Genomic DNA, 19,511 nt, shown 5'->3' with positions numbered 1-19,511 from the left:
AAGACTCGAGACATATTAACCAAAAACAACAGGTCGAACCAAGGTAGTTCTGCCTGCTCCCTAAAATAGCCAACACATGGACAGGACCAGGGAAATACCACTAGACAGACCCATCGGATCAGACTGTGACAGAGAAATCCTGCAGAATTATAGAATTTACAGTGCAGAAGGAGGCCATTCGGCCCATCGAGCGTTCGAGCCCTTGGAAAGAGCACCTTACTTAAGCTCATGCCTCTACGCTACCCCCGTAACCCAGTAACTGCTCCTAACCTTTTTTGGACACTAAGGGCTAATTTAGCATGGCCAATCCACCAAACCTGCATGCACATCTTTGTAAGGTGGAAAAAAACTGGTGCACCTGGAGGAAACCCATGCAGACACTGGGAGAGTGTGCAAACTCCAGTCACCAAGGCCAGAATTGAACCCAGGTCGCTGGCGTTAAGATGCAGCAATGCTAAGCACTGTGCCACCATGCCACATCTGTGGAGAGCAAAACAGAGTTAATGTTTGTTGTTCCTTGTTGTAACAGTTCGGTGGAAGGGCCAATGGACTCGAAAAAGTCCATTGAAGTGAAAATAAACTGTTTTAATCAGAGGTTTGACACAGGAAGAACTTTCGTGTGAAGCTCAATCTTCATTCACACAAAGCCTGCTGTGTGATTGGCTGGAGGCCCAGAGCCCATCCGGTCCTCCAAGACTTCCCATTCGTCAACACCTCAGGCAGGAAATGAGGTTGTGGAACCCATGGCCACTGGGAAGAACTCAAAATGATGCAGAGTCTCAGGCAATGAGGGAGACCCAAGATCAGCCCTGTCCCTCATTCACTCCGATAGGTTGGAAGACCAGCCGCTCCCGCTCGGTCTTCCCCTCCTCCCATTGGTCCAGAGCAGCTGTCAATCACCCCCGGGCATTGTGATCCAGAGAATGCGCAGTGCGGCTGCAGGACATGGATTTCAGCGCTTGTTAGTCCCGGAGAAGCGGAGTCAGTGTCAGGCGGTGGGTGGGAGGATTTGGAAACACTTTGTGGATCCGCAAACCCTTCACAATCATTGTCAACTCCCTGGTTTGCAGCTGTGGAGCTTTTCCCTCCCTCCCGGGAACAGGCCCAGGTTAACGGGCACCATCCTGCTTCAGCCACTGGAGGATGGTTCACATCAGAGGATGGGGGAGGGGGTCTGATAAATAAAAGCTTACACTTTGCACTCAAATTAATGAGGACTCTGATCGCTGGCAAGGAGGGAAACCCTGGCAGGTGGGAGGGGAGGATTCACAAACACCCGCTGGAGGCCCCAAACCCCCAATAAGACCCGTGGATTTTATTGTCAGTGCATGTGGTGCACTGGGACTACGTCGCTGAGGACCCGGACTCGAATCCCAGCCCTGGGTCACTGTCCATGTGGAGTTTGCACGACTGCGTGGGTTTCACCCCCACAACCCAAAGATATGCAGGTTAGGTAGATTGGCCACGCTAAATTGCCCCTTAATTGGAAAATAAATAATTTGGACTCTAAATTTTTTTATTTTTTAAAATTCTATTTGGAATAATTGATTCTTGAAGCATGCCTAACAATTGGTGTTAAACTAGCTGGTCTGCAATTTCTGGAGCTATCCTTCCAACCCTTTTTGAATAAAGGTGCAAGATTTATAATTCTCCAGTCTGGCATCTCCAGGAAAGACTGGGAGATAACTTCCAGCACCCCTTAAATTTACATTTTCAGTTCAACTCTTCCTCCTTATCAATTCTGAACCTACAAAGGGACAAGGTTTCCTCATCTGTCTACATGGCCTGTGTAGCATCTATCTGCTTGGTAAAGACAACCGGTAAGTTTAGTTCATTTTGAACAAGGTGACACTTATTGGACGGGATTGTCCATCAGCTAATGCCCGAATTGCAATGCGCGATTGGGCGGAGAATTGGGTTCAACTCTGAAATTGCGGCGGGCACCGATTTCACGCCAAATCACAATTCTCCATCGCCTCGACAGCAGCGTCAATGTGTTCTGGAATGCACACACAGTAAACAGCGTTTACATCTCATTAGCGGGCCCGACCCGGTATTCTCCGGGGCCTCTGCGATTCTCCGCCTCCAATGGGCCGAATTCCCGATGGCGTGGTTCGCTTGTGCTTTTAAAAATCTTGAAACAGGCATTGTGGCTGATGAGTGAGGGGGGTACGGAAAGTGTCCAACATCGCCATAGTTTGCTGACAGTTCTGCTGCTGGCCAGGGGGACTTCTGCCAGGGTCGGGGGAGTAGGGGGGATGGTCAGGAGGGAGGCTGTGGGGTCAGGGTGGATGGACACAAAGCACTATTGGCACAGCCTGCAAGGTAGCCATGCAGCTGCGCACGCTGGTGACTGCCCACAGATCGTATGGGTGTCCCCCAGGACACTCCCCTAGGTGCCCGCTGGCCTTAGCTGACCCATCAGTGGGATGGAAGCGTTCCAGCACAACTAGTGCTATCCTGTTGACTGGGATGAGTGTGTGTGGGGAGTGTAATGTGTATATACGGCTGCAGCTTGCCAACCTCCCCTGAGTCAATCACGGACCCGGTGAATCCCGCACCATTTTTCATTGGAATCGATTGTGTTCCATGTGGCGCCGGTGCTAGCCCCTCCAAATTCGCTGAATCCGTCCAGGTTCAGTGCCTGTTTTCATGTCGTGGGAGTCCACAAATCCTGCCCTGACGTCAGCACTTAGTCTCAGGAACAGAGAATCCCTCCCACTGTGTCGCATTCTTTAAAAGCTACACCTTTAAACAAGTAATGGTACGTGAGAACAAACTGATGCCCAGTGACCCAACAACAAGACACTGTAGATACTCCCTTTCTGCCCTGCTCTTTTTTGAAGTCAGCCCTTGAATTGTGTGAACATAGTTTCAGATTTCCACATTTCAGTAACAAATGTTGAAATGTTTGCTCCACACCCACAGGGTTTCATCTGTTTAAAGCCACAAACAGAAAGGTCCAGTTTTCTCCTGGAGTTTGAGACAAATCAGCTTCCAAAATGATGCAGATTTCCAGCCAATGAGGGAGATCCGAGCTCAGCCCTGCCTCTCATTCACTCCGATTGGTTGGTTCCCGCCCCTTCTTCTTACTGGTCCTCAGCTGCCGTCAATCACCACTATGTATTGTGATCTGGGCATGCGCAGTAGCGATACAGTCCTACAGGCCCGCCCCCTATTCCTATTGGTCGGGATCTTCCGTCAATCAGCCGGGCATTGTGATGCAGAGCATGCGCAGTGCGGCGACTGCAGTTAGACACCACTGCGCAGGCGTACGAGCGGAGTTTGGAGCATGCGCAGATCCTGTGTTGACTTGTGGCGAGAGGCCGTTGTCCCAGAGAAGCGGAGTCAGCGTCAGGCGGTGGGTGGGAGGATTTGGAAACACTTTGTGGATCCGCAAACCCTTCACCATCATTGTCAGTTCCCTGGTTTGCAGCTGCGGAGCTTCTCCCTCCTGGGAACAGGCCCAGGTTAATGGGCACCATCCTGCTTCAGACTGGAGGATGGTTCACATCAGAGGATGGCTGAGGGGGGACAATAAATAAGAGCTTACTCTTTGCACTCAAATCAATGAGGACTCTGATCTCTGGCAAGGAAGGAAACCCTGGCAGGTGGACGAGGAGGATTCACAAACACCCACTGGAGGACCCAAACCCCCAATAAAGAACCTGCCGGTCCTGGGTTTTGAGCTCCTGGGGTGGGGCTTCAGGGTCCCAGTGACCAGGAGGCACAATTATTCATTAATTGATTTTTATTCTCACTTTGCACAGAGGGTCTTGAGAACTGAACCCAGCCAGAGGGGAGGGAGGGGGCAAACTTTAAGGAAAAGAATTGTGAAGGTGGTGTGCAGGGTTTGCCGAGCTGACCAACTCTCATGGTGAAAATTAAGGCACAGCCTGCACTGAAAGGCTGGCGTTCTGCCAGAGCTGGGACCAGGCCGCCTGGGGTAAGTGTCTGCCAGAGCTGTTGGAACACAGAAACAATAAGAAACATGGTTCTGTGCATTGAGAAGGATCCAGGAGGCAACAGAGTGCATGGGATTAGGATCTACTGCTTTGCAGGTACAAATGGGGAATATATGTGTCATGGATAATAGAATTGTACATTCAAAACTTCTCTCCTCTATTTAAAGTTTTGTAAACTTTTCCAGGGCATTAGAGTGGTGGATTTACAAACAGGAAGCTCAAACTGCACATCAGAGCATTATCTGACAGAGTCACTGAGTCACCATGGCCTGAATATCATCAGTAATTGAATTTGGAAGAAGAAATGTTTGTGTGATCTGTCTGTACGACACCATTTAAAACATCTGTGACTGGAAAACCATCAAGACACACACTGGAGTGAAAGGTTCCAGTACACTCAATGCACAAAGAGCTTTAACCAGTTAAGCAGCCTGTAAAAAACATTACACGATTCACAGAGTGAAAAAAGCGTAATTGTGTTCTGTTTGTACAAAGCTTCAACTGATTGTCCAAATTGGAGAGATACGAGGAAACTGGTACCATGGAGAAACCGTGGAAATGTCAGGACTGTGGTAAAGGATTCAATCCCTCATCCCGACTGGAAATCCATCGACGCGTTCACACTGGGGAAAGGCCGTTCATCCGTTCTGTGTGTGAGAGGAGATTCACTCAGTTATCTGGCCTTCGATTGCCCCAGTGAGTTCACACTGAGAAGGCACCATTCAGCTGCACAACCTGTGAAGAGAAATTCAAGTCCTTATCCATGCTCACTGAACACCAGCGAATTCACACGGGTCAGAAACCATTCATTTGCTTTGTGGGGAGGGATTCACTCAGATATTCACCCTCCAGACACACCACCAAATGCACACAAATGGGGATCCATTCAGGTGCACCACCTGTGGAGAGGGTTTCAGTCAGTCAGCTGATCTCTGAGCACCAACGCACTCACACTGGGGAGAAGCCATTCACCTGCTCCGTGTATGAGAAGGGATTCCCTTGGTCATCCCAACTGCTGACACATCAGTGGGATCACATCGGGGGGAGACGGTTCACCTGCTCCTTGTGTGGAGCAGGATTCACTCAGTCACAACACCTGCTGAGACACCAGCGAGTTCACAAGTGAGTGCAGGGACTGGAATCTGCTGTTTTGCTGCTGCTAATCACATCCAGGATTGATAGTCTGACAATATTTGGTTTGATTCGGTGGTGATACACCACTGTACTTCCCTGGCATTGTACATAGTTATATAATAGTTGTGTGTAACGTGGCCCTGTAATCCTGTGTATTGTACTGTAGCTCTGTAGAGGTTCGGTCACCTGAATGTAACCTGACCTGGCCACGGAGAGCTCCGCCTTGGCCACTCCCCTGGGAGTTAGGTATAAGACCCAGATTCTGAGACCGGACCTTTTTGTCTGGGGTCGTCTGTGTCGGGTAAGCTTCCTATGTAGTGTATTAAAGCCTTGGTTAAAGTCTCACATGTCTTTGTGGTTCTTGACGCTTAGTGCATCAATTTAATACACTACTGTTATAATGGAGGCTGCTCTGAAACCTGACAAGCTCTCGCTCAACCCCCACGCTCCACGCTGGCTCCGGTGTTTCGAGGCCTACCTGGAAGCATCCTCCGCCTTCGCCAAAACGGACGCAAACCGACTCAACCTCCTGTACTCACGGCTCGACTACGGGCTTTTCGACCTCATCACGGGAACAACGACCTACACCGATGCCATCGTGAAGCTCAAAAGCCGGTCTGCACGAACTGTTAATTCTATTTACGCCCGCCACTGCCTCGCCTCCCGGCACCAGCAGCCGGGTGAACCCCTATCCGTGTTCGTTCGGGACCTCCGTGCCCTCGCGCTCACCTGCAACGCGCCAGCAGTCTCCGCTGAGCAGAACACTGAGGCCCTGGTGCTCGATGCCTTTGTAGCCGGCCTCGCATCCGTCCCAATTCGCCAACTCCTACTGGCACAAACTACCCTGACTCTGGACATAGCAGTCACTATGGCAGAGGCCCAACAGGCAGCCTACGACAATAATGCATCCTACATGCCTGCCCAAACTTCCTATGCACCTGCCCACGTTCCCTACGTGGCCGCTACCTCCCTGCCGCCCGCCCAGCAACAACCCCTGCAAGTCACGGCCCACCCAGCCACACCAGCAGTAAAAAGAACGCCTGGGCCCCAGTGTTACTTTTGTGGCCAGGCAAAACACCCCAGGAAACGCTGCCCTGCTAGAGATGCTACCTGTTCAGCCTGTGGCACGAAAGGCCATTTTGCAAACGTCTGCCGCTCCACCGCTGCCTCTAGGTCCAACACCGCGGCCTGCTACTCCTGGGTGCCGCCATCCTCCGTTCCCGGCTTGCTATTCCACACGTGCGACGCATGGGCGCCGCCATCTTTGACTATCCCCGGCCCGGCTCCCTTCACTTCCGGTCCGCCGTACGTCACTTCCGGTCCACCGCCGATCGTCACTTCCGGTTCACCGCCGACCATCACTTCCGGTCCTGCGCACCCGACCGAAATGCTGCAAACAACTGAGATGCAGCCAACGACAGCAACCTGGCCTCCAACAGACGCCTGGGCGTCGCCACCTTCTTCCGCAGGCCGCTCCCCGGATCCGGCACCCTTCTCCAACAGCTCCACTATCGCATCCATCGTCCTCGACCAGGACCGACCGCATCAGCTCGCCAGATCCACCATGGAGGTTCAGCTAAATTGTTTCACTGTTACCTGCCTCTTCGACAGCGGCAGCACGGAGAGCTTCCTCCACCCGGACACCGTGCACCGCTGCTCCCTCAAGGTACTACCCACGCGCAGGCATATTTTCATGGCCTCCAGCTCCCAGTCGGCCGAGGTTTCGGGCTACTGCGTCGTCACCCTCTCAGTGAACGGCGCAGTGTTCAAGGATTTCAAATTCATGGTCCTCCCTCACCTCTGCGCCGCCGCGATCCTCGGCCTGGACTTCCAATGCCACCTGCGCAGCCTCACCTTGCATTTTAACGGCCCCCTCCCCCCCCCTCACGGTCTCCAACCCCCAGTTCTTCCCTGATCCCCCCACGGGTCTCACCTGTAGTCTCTCCACGCTCAGGATCCCGCCCCCCCCTTCACTGTTTGCTAATCTCACCCTCGACTGCAAGCCCGTGGCAACTAAAAGTCGGCGTTACAGTTTCGGGGACCGCCAATTCATTCGAGTGGAGATTAAGCGCCTTCTCTCGGAAAAGATCATTGCTCCCAGCACCAGCCCCTGGCGAGCCCAAGTGGTGGTAGTCAAGTCTAGCGAGAAACACCGCATGGTCATTGACTACAGTCAGACCATCAACCGGTACACGCTGCTTGATGCGTATCCCCTCCCCCGCATATCTGACATGGTCAACTGGATTGCACAGTACCGGGTGTTTTCCACCATAGACTTGAAATCTGCCTACCACCAGCTCCCTATCCGCCCGGAGGACCGTAACTTCACGGTTTCGAGGCGGACGGCCGCCTCTACAACTTTCTTAGGGTACCCTTTGGCGTCACCAATGGAGTCTCGGTCTTCCAACGGGAGATGGACCGAATGGTGGACCAGAACAGACTGCGGGCTACCTTCCTGTATCTGGACAACGTCACCATCTGCGGCCACAACCAGCAGGACCATGACATCAACCTCACTAAATTCCTCCAAACTGCCAAACACCTCAATCTCACGTACAACGAGGCAAAATGTGTTTTCGCCACCACCCACCTCGCCATACTCGGCTACGTGGTGGAGAACGGTGTCCTCGGCCCCGATCCCGACCGTCTGCGCCCCCTTCTCGAACTCCCCATTCCCACCTGCCCCAAGGAACTGAGGTGATGCCTCGGGTTCTTTGCCTACTATGCCCAGTGGGTGCCCGAGTACGCTAACAAGGCCCGACCCCTCCTCTGTTCCCCCTCATTCCCCCTCCCGTCCGAGGCCTGCCAGGCCTTCCACCTCCTAAAAACCGCTATCGCCAAAGCCGCCATGCATGCGGTAGACGAGTCTGCACCATTCCAAGTCGAGAGCAATGCCTCCGACTTTGCCCTGGGTGCCACCCTCAACCAGGCGGGCAGTCCCATCGCCTTCTTTTCCCGCACACTCCAAGACCCCGAGATCCGCCACTCCTCTGTTGAGAAGGAGGCACAGGCCATAGTGGAAGCCGTCCGGCACTGGAGGCACTACCTGGCCGGAAAACCATTTACCCTCGTTACTGACCAACGATGAGTTGCGTTCATGTTCGACAACAAACAACGAGGTAAAATCAAAAATGATAAGATATTACGGTGGAGGATCGAACTGTCCACCTACAATTATAATATCTTATACCGGCCAGGTAAGCTCAATGATCCTCCTGATGCCCTGTCCGTAGTACTTGTGCCAACGCACAGGATGACCGACTGCGGGCACTACATAATGACCTCTGTCACCCGGGCGTCAGGCGGTTCTACCACTACATCAAGGGCCACAACCTGCCCTTCTCAGTCGAGGAGGTCAAGGCCGTGACTAGGAACTGCCACGTCTGTGCGGAGTGCAAGCCGCAATTCTACAAGCCAGACATGGCGCACCTAATCAAGGCTACCCGCCCCTTTGAACGTCTCAGCATTGACTTCAAAGGGCCCCTCCCCACCCACAACCGCAACACATACTTCCTCATTGTCATCGACGAGTACTCGCGGTTCCCCTTCGCCATTCCCTGCCCCGACACGACCTCCGCCACCGTCATCAAAGCGTTGCACGACCTCTTAATGCTCTTCGGTTATCCCAATTACATTCACAGTGACCGGGGCTCCTCCTTCATGAGTGAGGAGCTGCGTCGGTACCTGCTCGCCAGGGGCGTTGCCTCGAGCAGGACGACCAGTTACAACCCCCGGGGGAACGGACAGGTGGAGAGGGAGAACGCGACAGTTTGGAAGGCCGTGCTGCTAGCCCTCAAGTCCAAAGGCCTACCATTCACCCGTTGGCAGGAGGCCCTCCCTGCCGCACTCCACTCCATCCGGTCCCTGTTGTGTACTGCAAGGAATGCTACCCCTCATGAGCGGATGTTTCTCTTCTCCAGGAGATCGGCATCCGTGACATCGCTTCCATCCTGGCTCCTGTCCCCGGGAGACGTCCTGCTCCGCAAGCACGTGCGGACCTCTAAGGCGGAGCCCCTGGTGGGGAGAGTCCGTCTCCTCCACGCCAACCCACAATACGCGTACATAGCGTACCCCGACGGGCGTGAGGAAACCCTCTCCATCAAGGACCTGGCCCCCTCAGGGGCCCCTGCCGCCCCCGCCCCGCGACCTCCACCCCGCTCCCTCTCTGCTCCCGTCGATCCCTCAGCCTGTTACTACTCCGTGCCAGCCGCTGTCATCCCGCAGTTTCGCCTCGAGCCAGCCGAAGCGGTTGGGGACGTCATGCCGCCTCGCGACCCAGCACCACTGACCGCACGGATACCGCTGGACACTACCTCAGCGCCGCAGCTCCGACGTTCAAAGAGATCTGACGACACGGAACCTCCTGATGGACTCTGTTCGTTACTCCCTGTTTGTTCACTGTGTTGCTACTCCATATTTTCACCCCGGACTTCCTTCTAAACAAGGGGTGAATGTGGTGATACACCACTGTACTTACCTAGCATTGTACATAGTTATATAATAGTTGTGTGTAACGTGGCCCTGTAATCCTGTGTATTGTACTGTGTATTGTACTATAGCTCTGTAGAGGTTCGGTCACCTGTATGTAACCTGACCTGGCCACGGAGAGCTCCGCCTTGGCCACTCCCCCGGGAGTTAGGTATAAGACCCAGATTCTGAGACCGGACCCTTTTGTCTGGGGTCATCTGTGTCGGGTAAGCTTCCTATGTAGTGTATTAAAGCCTTGGTTAAAGTCTCACATGTCTTTGTGGTTCTTGACGCTTAGTGCATCAGATTCTGCTGATGTTAACAAACACTTTAACTGGCTGCAGTTTAATATTCTGGAGATGTTACTGATTTTAAAAATGTCCCTTTTTAAAAGTAGTGCCTGTGATCTTTCTCCTTAATTCAAGAACTGTCAACAGGAACACCTTTACAGTAAAATTATGAACTTGTACTTCAATCCTAAATTGATCTTCTGATGCAAATCAGTGTCTGCAAATGTTCCACTGGTTGTCAACTTCAATTAGAAAGTGCAGATTAATCCTTCTTGACAGTTCTTGCTGACTTCTGTCCATTAGGGAATTAAATTGCATCACGTGAAAGTAGCCAAGACAGTTGTGTAAAAATCAGGGACATACTCTGTGAAGAAACATTGGATCAGCCTCTGTCAATGATTCCAGACTGCCTGTGACAATGGAAATCTCTGTGTGATTGGATGAAGATGGCGCTTCATCCGACCATCACCAAAGCTGCCCAGCTGAAATCGCAAGATAGTGAAGTTCTCACCGACAGAAGTAAACAGATGTCCCACTGGGTTGAACATGACTGTGAGCTGCACTCCTGTAAAAACAGACATCTCCCAGTCTCCGTATGACTCTCTCGCTGCTTCCTGATATGGTTGAGTTGGACGAGGAACACTCATCACTTGAGCTGGAAAAGGCCATTGATTGCTGAGCCAGCAGAAAGGCACCTGGCTTTCTGAAATGCTCAAACACGGATAGTCCCATCGACTTCCACACCTTTATGACCTGCTCCATCTCTGATGGATGACAGGACCCATTCCATATGCGTGATGCAAACATCATCACAATTTTTTAAAAACAGCAGTGACAGAGGAGATTGCAACAACTACAGGGACTTCTCACTTCTTAACATCACTGGGAAGATCTTCACTGTGGTCATGTTTACAAGATTCCATCTTCTTGCTGACTGAGTGTCAGCCATTGACCCTAATGGGTCATTAAGACCCATTTGTATTATTTTCTCCTCTTGTTGGTGTGTGCTCGAACCCTGATCCCAGCAGGGGGCGGGTGTCAGAGCATCGCGTTTGGATCGACGCCTGGCGCCAATACCAATTTTACGATTCTCCACTGCATCAGGGACCCCGCTGCGGATGGTGGAGAATCCAGTTCAATGTGTATAAACATCTCAAGTGTCTGGCAATTGCCTTTCTGTTCCAGGCTGATATCCTCCCTGACATTATAGGTAGAAAGAGGTGCTATCTGTTCAGGGTTTGGTGTTTGGGAAGACACTCACAGACTCCGTTAGCAAGAGTTTGTCAAATGGCCTTCCGGTAGCTCCCTCTGCAGTTGGACAGTGCAGTTCACGGATGGTCTGATAGAAGCTCTTCAGATTACCTGAATCGGAGACGTGAATCCTTTTGTTCTGCTGACTCATAGGCAGAGGGTCAGCCGTTTTATTGGTCGTTTTTCACCCAAAAAGTCCAGTTTAAACATGGTTTCTGTCCTATCGCATTAAATGGAGTCGGCCAATGTTACTGAGGTGAAAATAGTCTTGTGGATATATAGTTGAAAACTCAGCTTGGGATGAAATATGTTTTGTTGGGTGTGAACCAGGGTTCAGCCTCAGACAATTCCCAGGGATCGGGATGGAGTCAGTGTGTAGGGAATAGAGTTTGTAGACGGGATTGAAGAGGGATTATCATAGAATTTACAGTGCAGAAGGAGGCCATTCAGCCCATCGAGTCTGCACCGGCTCTTGGAAAGCGCATCCAACCAAAGGTCAACACCTCCACCCTATCCCCATAACCCAGTAACCCCACCCAACACTAAGGGCAATTTTGGACACTAAGGCCAATTATTCTGGCCAATCCACCTAACCTGTACATCTTTGGACTGTGGGAGAAACCGGAGCACTCGGAGGAAACCCACGCACACACGGGGATGTGCAGACTCCGCACAGACAGTGACCCAAGCCGGAATCGAACCTGGGACCCTGGAGTTGTGAAGCAATTGTGCTTTCCACAATGCTAACGTGGGATGGAGTCAGTGGGTAGGAAATGGAGTTTGTAGAGGAGAGTTTGTAGAGGGGATTGAAGAGGGATGGAGTCAGTGGGTGGGGAATGGAGTTTGTAGTGGGGATTGAAGAGGGATGGAATCAGTGGGTAGGGAATGGAGTTTATAAAGGGGATTGAAAACAATGGCTTCATTCTACATATTTAAATGGAGGAAGGTTCTGTTCATCCAGTCTGAATGTCAGACAAGTCAGAATGGTGTGTGACCTGGAGAGGAATTTGGAGGTGAAGATGTTCACATAAACCTGCTATCCCAGTCCATCGAGGTGGTGGAGGATGAGAGTTTGGGAGGTGTTGCCAAGTTCTGGTCAATTGTAGATATGTAAAATCTGTATCCCTGCCCACTGCCTCGAACCCACCAAATGACCAGGTTCAGCTCAATTTCACAAGCTGCCTTTGTGTTTTTGTGAGTTCTCACTCCCTTATTTCTGTTTTAACTCAATTTCACAGGGTATTGGAAGGGGAGGACTTTCTGTCAGGAAACTGAAACCAAACATCACATCAGGATCTGACAGAGTCGCCTAATTTATCACAACCGGAATATGATCGGATTTTGAACATGGAAGGAAAAAGCACCAATCACAGTGAGGAGAAACCGTCCACGTGTTCTGTGTGTGGACGAGACTTCAGCCAATCCGGCCGGTCGAACCACAAGCATCGTCACACTGAGGAGAAACTGTGGAAATGTGGAGACTGTGGGAAGGGTTTTGATTATCCAGTTAGGCTGGAAATTCATCGGCGAATTCACACTGAGGAGCAACCGTTCACCTGTCCCAAGTGTGGGAAGGGATTCACTACCTCATCCCACCTGCTGACACACCAGCGAGTTCACACCGGGGAGAGGCCGCTCACCTGCTCTGAGTGTGGGAAGGGATTCACTCAGTCATCCAACCTGCTGACACACCAGCGAATGCACGCTGGGGAGAGACCATTCATCTGCTCCGAGTGTGGGAAGGGATTCACCATTTCAGCCCACCTGCTGAGACACCAGTGAGTTCACTCTGACGAGAGACCTTTCAGATGCCCAGACTGTGGGAAAGGCTATAAAAGTTCTGGGGAACTGATATGCCATCAATGTGTTCACACTGACGAGAGACCGTTCAGGTGCTCTCTCTGCGGGACTGGGTTCAAGCAATCATCTGACCTCACTGTACACCAGCGCACGCACACTGGGGAGCAGCCGTTCTCGTGCTCCGTGTGTGGGAAGCGATTCAATCAGACATGTACCCTTCAGAGACACCAGCAAGTTCACACTGGGGAGAGGCCATTCACCTGTTCGGTGTGTGGGAAGAGGTTTGGTCGGTCGTCCACTCTGCTGAGACACCAGCGAGTTCACAAGTAACTGCAGTGAGTGGACTTTCCTGTAAGTCACATCCAGGCCTAGACTGGAGGAGCAGCCAGATTGGGAGAGACTGAATCTGATTGGAGGAGCTGTTTCTCACACATTCTGTCTCCCCCACATTCAGTAGAAAGTTAACTTTCAATGGTCACCCCAGTGGTGAATTTTAATTAGCATGTTGGGGTTTTGATGGGCAAAATTTGCCCACCTCCCCCATTGAAATTACTCCTTGTTCCAATTCTCCACATCGCCAATTAGAAAGTGCTGATTAATCCTTGCTGACAATTCTTGCTGACGTCCATTAACATTGTTATTGATGGTTTGGAAGTCGCTGAGTTGAATCATTTCTGACACAGCAGCAGCAACATTTGGTAAAGGTGGAACCCACAACAAAGACTGGTTTGAGAGCCACTCAGCAGAGATGACATCTGTCATTGAAGCAAAAAGCAAAGCCGACCTGATGTACAACATAAACCCAACACCGAGAACAGGGCATCATGTGAAAGTAGCAAAACACAGTTGTGTAAAAGCCAGGGAGAATGTGTGAAATAATCACTGGATCAGCCGACATCACAAAATGTGAATTGCCTCTGAAACCTGCTGTGTTTGATGGGATTAAGAGGACACTTGGTTCTTTCTTCACCAACATTGCCCAACTGAAATCGGCAGATGCTGAAGTTCTCACTGACGGATCTAAACAGATTACCTGCTGCGTTGAACATGACTGTGAGCTGTACCCCTGTGAGACGGACATCTCCCTGTCTCTGTTTGACTCTCCTGCAGCTTCTGTCATAGTTGAGTTGGACAAAATGTCATCACTTGAGCTGGAAAAAGCCATTGATTGCTGAGCAAGTAGAAAGGCTTGAATTCCAGCTGAACTGCTCAAACACGGAAATTCCCATCTCCTGCCACACCTTCATAATCTCCTCCTCTGTTGGGAGGTAGGATCCATTGCACAGGAAACGTGTGACACAAATATCATCAAAATTTACAAAAACAGCAGTGACAGAGGAAATTGCAGTAACTTCAGGGACATCTCCTCAGCATCACTGGGAAGACCTTCACTCAGGTCATGTTTAAAGATTCATCTACTTGCAGACTGAGTGTATCCAGAAGCACAGTGCGATTTCTGTGCTGACATGTCTACAGTGAACATGATCTTCTCCACACACCAGCTACAAGGGAAGAGAACAATTGGGATTTGATCTAAAGTGTCAGTGCTGAGAAAGTGAAATGTTCTAATTACTGAGTGAAAGTAAACCTTTCAGTGTGAATCACAATTTACTGGTACAATTGGAAAAGGCACCAAAACGTTTCAATCTCTGAAGATAAACTTCAGCCTTGAAGTTATATTTCGGAGCTCACAAGCTGTGGGAAGCTCCACCCTCTTTAACTATTTTTGGTCCAAGAAGGTTGAAGCATTTGTTTAGCCATGAAAGCTAACTTTTTTAGTTAGATTTTTCCTGCGTTATAATACTGCGATGGGGAAAGACTCCTGAAGAAAGAAAACAACATCTTGGCAAGACTGAGAAAAAATATCAAAATAATTGGAAAAACAAAGATCAAAATGGTATCTTGTTCACCTTTAATCTGGAAATAAAGTTACGTAAAGTTGACAATTGTGCCCATTTGTGAATGTTTGCTTCACCCTTTTACAATCAAGCAACGCGGTGAGAATTTAAACTAAAGTTTAAAGGTTTTTTAAAGATTTGGCTTCATCCCATTTGATATCGTTCAAGACAAAGTGCCTGAAAACGGGAGATATGAGAGTTTCCCTCAAACCGATCTGTATCTCTGTCACGGATCTAAAAATACTGAATCATAGTATTTACACTGCAGAAGGAGGCCATTCGGCCCATTGAGTCTGCATCAGCTCTTGGACAGAGCACCCTACCCAAGGTCCACACCACCACCCTATCCCCTTAACCCAGTAACCCCACCCAACACTAAGGGCAATTTTGGACACTGTAAGAGCAATTTAGCATGGCCAATCCACCTAACCTGCACATCTTTGGACTGTGGGAGGAAACCCGAGCACCCGGAGGAAACCCACGCACACATGGGGAGGATGGAGGAAACCCACGCACACACGGGGAGGATGTGCAGACTCCGGACAGACAGTGACCCAAGCCGGGAATCGAACCTGGGACCCTGGAGCTGTGAAGCAATTGTGCTATCCACAATGCTACCCTGCTGCCCGCAAATGATGTGAGTGTTTAATTGGACAGTAAGTTTTCCGCACTCTCCTGAAACAGACAGAATGGGAAGCCCATTTTCTTTTTTCTTAATAAATTTAGAGTACCCAATTGTGTTTTTCCAATTAAGGGGCAATTTAGCGTGGCCAATCCACCTACCCTGCACATCTTTGGGTTGTGGGGGCAAGATCCATGCAGACACGGGGAGAATATGAAAACTCCACACGGACAGTGGACCGGGGCTGCGATCGAACCCGGGTCCTCGGCGGCATGAGGCAGCAGTGCTAAGCACTGCACCACCGTGCCGCCCTGGAAGCCCCATTTTTAATCAAAGAAAATAAAATCACACCAGCGATTGGGAATTGGAATAATTCTGTGGGTCTAATTCAACGGAATAGACAAACTGGATTTCCACGTACATTCTAGTGGAAGTCAGGAAAGTGTAGATGAGACAAGTGATTGATAGTTTTCACTTGGAGATGATTGTAGCCTTGCTTCAGAACTTAACAATAATGGAATCTGACAAGTCTGGTCACTACCTGAAAGCATTGGGACCATACGGAGTGGTTCCTTCATCTTTTAAGAGACCTTCATCTTTTAATAAGATCACTTGAAAATCCATGAGTGCGCTGTATCAGATGGTACATGGAACATCCTTTTGGGATACAGATGTGTGTGCAGATGTGATGTTACATGTGGAAACACATGGTGACCCTTCACAGGAGAACACGTCCCAGAATTTTTTGAGCTATTCGACGACAGAACAACATGGAGTAATTAACATAGAATGAGAGAGCATTTTAAATTATCAAGACATAGACGTACCATGCGCAGAGAATCTGACTCTAAAACAATCGGGACAGAATTAAACTCACTGAAATCATTCAGAGGGAGTAAAATAGTAAAATTAAAGTGATTCAGAAAATATCCACAAGGTGGATGCAGGTGAACAGGGAGCTGGAGAATCTTTGAAGTTTGTGCCTGAACCTTTGTTAAAACCAGATGTGTTTACGATGCCAATAATTTAGAATTGTGAGAGATGGTGTGCAGGTGGTGAAAATAAATCTCAGTCAATAATGATCACATTTTACTGGAAAAGATTTTATATGTATTCACGGTGGCAGCTCAAGGGTTTGTGTTGCTGATTCTGATCATTCCAGCAGCTTTAGAATATTATCTATGGAATGTAACAAGAAATTCGGAAAAGAAGCTTGTAGTTTAGAAATAGCTGGGTTAATCAGAAATCAGATTGTGAGACGTCAATAAGGATATTTCCTCTTGAAGGTGGGAAGATCTGTAGGAAATCACTGTCTTGTAACCCAATAAAACCTTCAGAAATGTTTTGATTATCGGAATAGCTGTGTGTGTGTGTCTCTCTTGCTTCGAAATAAAGATTCCTGGCTTGACAAACACAGGAAAATGTATTCCAATATTACCTCATATGGATGGACACGGTAGTTAGAATTCATAGAATTTACAGTGCAGAAGGAGGTCATTCGGCCCATCGAGTCTGCACCGGCTCTTGGAAAGAGCACCCTACCCAAGGTCAAGACCTCCACCCTATCCTCATAACCCAGGAACCCCACCCAACACTAAGGTCAATTTTGGACACTAAGGGCAATTTATCATGGCCAATCCACCTAACCTGCACATCTTTGGACTGTGGGAGGAAACCGGAGCACCCGGAGGAAACCCACGCACACACAGGGAGGATGTGCAGACTCCGCACAGACCGTGACCCAAGCCGGAATCGAACCTGGGACCCTGGAGCTGTGAAGCAATTGTGCTAGCCACAATGCTATCGTGCTGCCCAGTTAGGGAACTGATTTTATAGTGGTAACTGAAGACAATGACTTTGGCCGTCACAATTTTTAATCAAAATTTCTGCTCATCCAGTACTGGATGTGGGATAAGCAATTTGATCATTTAGTAACAGTGGAGGAATGGAGAGGGATGGTGGTGAGGTAGAGCTGGGTGTTGTCAGTGTACATGTGAAAACTAACACGGTGATTTTGGATTATGTCACCGAGTGGCAGCTTGTAGATGAGAAATAGGAGGGGCCGAGGATAGACCCTTTTTTAAGATGGGTGATGACGGTGGATTTAAAGGTGAGAGGGACAGTACCAGAAGAGAGAGACCTGTTGACATAATCAGCTAACAAGGGGAAGTTGGGTGATCAGTCGTTCAGTGAGAATAGGGTCAATACAGCAGAAGGTGGGTCTCATGGACAACAGGAGCACTGAGAGGGCACGAGAGAAGACGGCAGAGAGACTGGAGAAAGGCGTGAGTTCAGAGCTCAGAAACAAAAATCTGGCCCCAGTGGGCTCGTGGAAGGGAGGAAAGCAGCAGAGGCAGCTGATTGGATTGTCTCTGTAGCTCCATGAGCTCCTCACACTTGTTGTTGGAAGTGAGAAGGGAAACAGGGAAGAATGAGAGCCCTTCAAAAGGAATTCATATGAGTTAGAGACATTAAAAAGATGCAATGCAGTGTGCTTAACATAAAGTTGATTTATTTAACATTTATCTAGAATAGTAACTTGGCTGTTAACTGGGCTGGAGTTTAACAAAATCAGCAGAAACAGACCCCAATGAACATTGTTGAATCCTGGATGTAACAACTAAATTCAATCACTGTCGTTACTTGTGAACTCGGTGGTGTCTCAGTAGGTTGGATGACTGAGTGAATCTCTTTCCACAATCGGAGCAGGTGAATGGCCTCTCCCCAGTGTGAATTCGCTGGTGTGCTGTGAGCTCAAACGATTGCCTGAATCTAGTCGTACAGTGAGAGCAGCTGAACGGTCTCTCGTCAGTGTGAACGCGCTGATGGTACATTAGATCCTCAGAACTTTTATAACACTTCCTGCAGAATAGGCATTTAAATGGTTTCTCCCCAGTGTGAACCAGCTGGTGTCTCAGCAGATCAGACGACTGAGTGAATCCCTTCCCACACTCGGAGCAGGTGAACGGCCTCTCCCCAGTATGAATTCGCCGGTGTACAGTCAGTTGTGATGATCGCCTGAACCTAGTCCCACAGTAAGAGCATCTGAATGGTCTCTCGTCAGTGTGAACACGTTGATGCAGCATCAGATTCCTGGAGCTTTTGAAGCACTTCCCGCAGTCTGGACATTTAAATGATGCCTTGTCAGTGTGAATTTGCTGGTGTGTCAGCAGGGTAGATGAATCAGTGAATCCTTTTTCACACTCGGGACAGATGAACGGCCTCTCTCCAGTGTGAGAGCGTCGATGGGTTTCCAGTGCAGATGGGTAAATGAATCCCTTCCCACAGTCTCCACATTCCCACGATTTCTCCACAATGTGAACAGTGTTTTTTCCTTCCATCTTCAAATTCCAATCAAATTCACGTTATGATCAATTGGGCATCTGTCAGATCCTGATGTGATGAATGGTTTCAGTTTCCCCACTGGAAATCCTCCTGTTCTCATATCCTGTGAAATTGTTTCCAAACAGAAAATAGGGAGTGAGAGAGAACCCACAAAAACACAAAGGCAGCTTGTGAAATTGAGCTGAATGAATCTGGTCATTTGTGGGGCCGGCACTGGGGAAAAGTGACCATAAAAACTACTGGATTGTCATAAAAACCCAACTGGTTCATTAATGTCCTTCAGGAGAGGGAACCTGTCAACTGGTCTGAGCATTGATAAAACACAGGCCTCTTTCGGAGGAGAGAGAGAGCTGGGAGCAGAATGGGTGAAGGTAATGGACTGTGTATCTAAAACTCAGCCAGAGCTTTGACAGAATCTCCCAGACCCTCATCCCCAGTTGGGGCTGGTTTAGCACAGTGGGCTAAACAGCTGGCTTGTAATGCAGAACAAGGCCAGCAGCACGGTTCAATTCCTGTACCAGCCTCCCAACAGGTGCCAGAATGTGGCGACTAGGGGCTTTTCACAGGAACTTCATTTGAATCCTACTTGAGACAATAAGCGATTTTCATTGCACCTTCACCACAGAGAAGAATCAGGAAAGCAGATGTATGTGAACCACATCACCTCCAAGTTCCAATGCAAGTCGTACACTGTCCTGATCTGTCTGACATCCTGTACTGGATGAACCGAAATTTCCTC

General features: G+C 49.5%; 1 long non-coding RNA gene across 1 annotated transcript; it reads left to right on the top strand.

Moving 5' to 3' along the window:
• The first annotated feature begins 1,235 nt into the window (after window positions 1–1,235).
• On the top strand, window positions 1,236–5,444 carry LOC140421589 (uncharacterized). The gene is made up of 2 exons (XR_011946925.1): window positions 1,236–1,820; window positions 4,151–5,444. It is a non-coding gene; the product is annotated as an uncharacterized lncRNA (long non-coding RNA).
• The last annotated feature ends 14,067 nt before the right edge of the window (window positions 5,445–19,511 follow it).

The sequence above is a fragment of the Scyliorhinus torazame genome, chromosome 5 (assembly GCF_047496885.1).
Source record: "Scyliorhinus torazame isolate Kashiwa2021f chromosome 5, sScyTor2.1, whole genome shotgun sequence".
In the NCBI taxonomy this organism is placed as follows: Eukaryota; Metazoa; Chordata; class Chondrichthyes; order Carcharhiniformes; family Scyliorhinidae; genus Scyliorhinus; species Scyliorhinus torazame.
Note: the sequence above shows the minus strand (reverse complement) of the source record. Positions and strands in the feature narration are given on the sequence as shown.